Source organism: Tupaia chinensis, unplaced genomic scaffold (genome assembly GCF_000334495.1).
Source record: "Tupaia chinensis unplaced genomic scaffold, TupChi_1.0 Scaffold000519_1, whole genome shotgun sequence".
Classification (NCBI taxonomy): domain Eukaryota; kingdom Metazoa; phylum Chordata; class Mammalia; order Scandentia; family Tupaiidae; genus Tupaia; species Tupaia belangeri.
In genome coordinates, this window is record NW_006160032.1 from 3094464 (window position 1) to 3099489 (window position 5026).

Here is a 5026-nt window from a genome sequence, read left to right on the forward strand (position 1 = left end):
GTAAACTTTGATTACAAATTAAAAATGAAGTTCTTAAAAATCTCACCTTGACCAGATGTGAAATAATTTAAAAACCTTTAAAGGTGTATTGAGAAAAACTGGGCTTTTTTAAAAAACATATTTGTCATTACCAAAAAGAGACAATCTTTAGGTAAAAAATAAAAACCCATGCTGAGTAGATAATGAGGATAGTTCTAGTTATCTGGTCAATGGGAAAAAAGCAAGAACTTTAGGTCTTTAGGTCCAATCTCTTGTTCATTTCTTATTGCTGGGATTTCAGATTCGCATCTGGTTGGATGATTAAACTGGATAGTAGAGATGCTAAGGAGGCATTTACTCAGCCCCGCGCTGCTCAGCCTCGGAGCTGACGAATTCTCAGCTAGTGAATGGGCTGCTTTTGTCTCTGCCACCTTGTGGTTTAGGGTTCTCTGGGTGTCTTCATGAGTAACTGAAGTTGCAGCGGTACCGACATGCAGTGACTGTCGACCTTGGGTCTCATCTTGATTTTCCTTATCCTCTGCATTGCCATCCTCTCTGGGCTGTCTTTGTTGAGAAGGTCCCCTGCGTAGTTGTGGCCTATTACCCCAGTACATATTCCGCCTTGCTGGTCTACCTTGTCAGCAACCTCCTTCACTCCTCCATGTATAGGATGGTTGGAATACTGTGGTCCACACCCACAGGGTCTCTGTGTGTAGGAAGGGGAGAACCTTCACCTGCGGTGGGGCCCCGCGTTGTTGGGTCCCCGCGTTGTTGGGTCTGGCCTTTGGGAGTGCTCTCCAATGCCTAGTTCTTTCCCCACCCTCACTATTTTGGTCATTTTGCTGATATTTGTGGGGAGGGGCCCTAGGACATGGATGGCGTCTATGATGGTCACAGTCTGCTGCATATTCACTGCCTTGAACTGGAGCTCCACTCGGGCCTGTAACATCCGGTGCCTCCATACCCTTTTCTCCTTCAACATCAAACCCCACAGTCTCCCCATCTCCCACCCTGCAAGGTACTTCCTGGGTTTATTCTCCTTTATGGAAGTCTGGTACACAAATACATCTTCCTTGGTGTCATTCCTGCTGATGAAACCATATCCATTTCTTACACTGAACTATTTTACTGTTCCTAAAACCCTCGTTCAGATGACCTTCTTGTCTGCGCTGGCAGGCACCCCAGATATGGGGCCACCCAGCTGCTGCTCCCTGCCCTGCTGGGTGGTGTGGGGCTTGGTGTCGGCAGCACTGAAGGCAGAGGTGGCGGGGGTGCAGGGCAGTCCAGCCTCCATGCTCATGGGTTAAGGTGGTGGTGACGGGCTGGCTGCGGCAGCTGCGGTGCCTCCCCAACTGAGGTGGTAACTAGAAGATGCTCAGGCCCTCTGGGGTCCCTTCTCCCTCTTGATCTGGATGGATCTCAGGTGTTGGTTTTAGAATCCCTGAATAGGGCTTGGTGCCTACCAGAGCATGAAATTGGCTAAGGTCCTGTCTGGTTCAGCCATCCCACTCTCTCCTATTTCTGGGCAAATATTCTTTGCAATGTTAAGAATGTGTTTGGATTTTGTCTTTTTACAAACTTATACACTGGGGCTGGCAGGTGGCATGGTGGTTAAGGGCGCTGGACTCCTGCATGGTTCACCACAGTTTGAGTTCCTGACCTGGCAGTTTGCTTTCTCACTTTCCCCCCCACTCTCTCTCTTGTTCTCACTCTCATTCTCTCTCATTATGTCCCTCTCTGGTCAAACTTAAATAAATAAACAAATAAATAAATAAAGTTAAATAAAATAATTCTTTTTAAAAAATGTAAACACTAAAAATTTTGCATTTTTCTCTCTGATCCTATCACAGCAACTTTGTATTGGACCATGGTGGTCTCATAAGGGATCAGACAAGTAAAAAAACATGTCCAATGTCTAAAGAGCAAATAGTTCCTTGATTGATACCTCACAGCAGTTTCCTGTTAATATGTACTTACTTAATCATCCTACAAACTGACATTGGAGCCACCAGATGGCATGGTGGTTAAGGGCACTGGACTCCCACATGTTGGACTGTGGTTCAGGTCTCATACCTGGCGACTTTCTCACTTTCTCTCTCTCTCTCTGACCCTTTCTGGTTAAATAAATAAATAATTAGAGTTAAATAAAATAATTATAAAAAAAAAACAACTTTGACATCACACAATGATTGGAAATCAAGAATTTATTTTGTAGACGAAAAAAAAAGAATGGAAAAGAAATTATGTCCATTATCATGTGACCTAGAACCTTTACCTTTGCAAAAGCCTTTAACATGAGTCCCTAATCATCATTGTGTTTGGAATGTCCAGGAAAACCATAAAATTAAGGAAGAGTCCTTCTATTTGCTTTTTACTGATTTCTTTATACCACTCTTCCCTTTTTGTAGAGTCTTTTCATGGGGCCAGGGCCCAGCTTCCGGGGGTTCCTCTGGGTCTTTAAAACCTATGAGTTGTATTAACATTTTATTGTTGAAAACCTTTTCCACCACTGATAGGTCAACAGATAAAGAAAATATGGCATTTAGACATACATAGACCATAGGATGTTGTTTAACCATAAAAAACAAAGAAGGGAATCCTGCCATTTACAGTTCAGATGGACCCAGAGGGCATTATGATTAGTGAAATAAGCCAAACAGAGAAGACAAATAGAGTACTGACTCTGTGACTTTGTGGTTAATGGAACTGGATCCCTCATGGCTGACCTTGAGGTTCATAGCCTACCTCTGCAGCTCAAAAAACATGTAGCACCTGTGTGTGTACATACTCACAATCTTGACAGGATGGAGAAATGGATACGAGCTTATACCATGACCACACCCCACTGGGGAATGCTTTCTCCTTCTCTTTGTGTCTCTCTGTCTTTGTTTGGCAAGCAGACATGCCCTAGGGGGAAGAAAGACAAATTCTGCATCAGCTCATTCATGTGTGGAGCCTAAAAGTGTCAAACTCATAGAAACACAGAGTAGAATGATGGTTTCCAGGAGGTAGGGATGGAAGAATTGGGGAGATGTTAGTTAAACTGTACAAATTCTCAGTTATTAGATAAATAAGTTCTGGGGATTTATTGCACAGCATGGACTATAGTTAACCTTGTATTATGTACTTGAAAGTTGCCAAGGTAGTAGATCTTATATGTTCTCAACACTTGCACACATAGAAGGGTAACTATGTGAGGTGATGGGCAAGTTAACTAACTTGATTGAGGAAATTTCATAATATATATTTCAATCAAATCATCACATTGTAAACAATAACTTTACAAGATTTTATTCTTCAGTTATACCTCAATGAAGCTGGAAGAAAATATTTGAATAAAACTTTTTCTTTCAGACTCTCTAACCAACCAATATGTGATCCCATCATAAGTCAAGTGTGGATTTTAACAAGGGCCTTATAGAAATGAGTTGGTATCACAGATGTACCTCAATTACTTTGAGGTACAAAACAAACTAATAGTGAAAATGACTTCTGTCAGACTGGCTACTTTGCATTCACTCATGGAGATGAAATGGACCACTTCCCAATTGATAGGGAGGGTGTTGATAATGTTAGGCTATCAAGTTTGTTGCTTACAAGAAAGTTTATTACTCACACAAGGGACACCAGGGCCAAGTAAGATGGACCCAAACAGGTCCAGACTGGCTTGATTGAGTCAGAAGAGGATATTGAGTCTTCATCAAGGATAGGGAATGAGCCTGGGGTAAGTACCCCAACATGGGATTTCCTAGATTTGAATTTCCCACAGGGAACAAATGAAGGGGTTATGTATGGATTTTCTTATCAGCCTGTCCAGATATTCCCTAACAATGAAGAGAAAGTGAGATGTGAGGACATCAGTGGTCAGAAACAGCAGATGGCATAGCAGTTATGTTGCTGGACCCCTCACATGGCCTACCACATTTTAAGTCCCAGACCTGGTGGCTTGAAACTCACACAGCATGTGTGTGTATGTGTGTGCGTGCTTTACCTCTCACTGTCTCTGTCTCTCTCTCTCTCCAGCAAACACACACACCCTAAGGCAAAAACCTCTAAAAAAATACATCAGTTGGTCAAACATCAAAAAATGAGGTAAGGCTTGTCATTATATAGACATTTCCTTGCTATGTAGTGATGGCTCATCATTGTACAGAATCTCCTTAGAAATCAAAAGTAGCATCCCCACAAAATAATTGAAATAACATGAGGGTAGTAGGAGTCCATGCTGACTAAATAAATTTGTAGAATAAATATGAAGAATGCCAGTGTGTAATCCCTTCTTCCCCTTTGTACTCATTTCCAGAGCCAGATATGGAAGCACATAGAAAAACATTGGCCTACCAGAAACTCATGACACACAGATACATCGCTAAGAGATTGAAAATGATAAATAGGTATATAAAATATTTTCCTCCTTCCAAAACCATGTGCTACTAGAATAATAATGTTTGTAGGTCAGGAGTAGCAAATATATTTGCAATAGATATTAAAATCATACTTCAGTGTAATTTCATTCATTTATTCACTCATTTATTTTTTAATGAATAAGAGCATATCTGCTTACTGAGACGAGCACTTTTCCAGATGTTGAGATACATTAGTAAGCATGATAAGCCCCTATGAAGTTTTTCTTGTGTTTGCATGAGTGGGTGTAATGATTTTTCTAAATATATAAATATAAAATACACACACACACATATATTTATGGGCATAAATATATATGTATGTATACACATACACACATGTGTATATATATATATATATATATAGTTTTAGTTCTAGTAAGTGTTGTAAGGGAGAGTCTTACCTAACCTGCAGTACAAGGAAGGCAACTCATTGCATTGACAGTTAACCTGAAACTTGAAGCATCAGCCCAGGAAGTCTTCGACGAAGGTAATTCTGGACACAGGAGTTCCCATTTTCCAATTGTAGTATTTAGCCGACACTATATTTAATTGGTCAGATAGAAACAGGGCAAAATGGAAATGGGCCTCTCTGCCTCTGTAATGAATTAAATAGTTTTCCATAGCATTAGCTGTAAATGACA

General features: G+C 40.9%; 1 pseudogene; it reads right to left on the bottom strand.

Annotated features, from left to right (window-relative positions):
• Nucleotides 1-206: 206 nt before the first annotated feature.
• LOC114009325 (nuclease-sensitive element-binding protein 1 pseudogene) lies at nt 207-1273 on the bottom strand (annotated as a pseudogene).
• Between the last annotated feature and the right edge of the window lie 3753 nt (nt 1274-5026).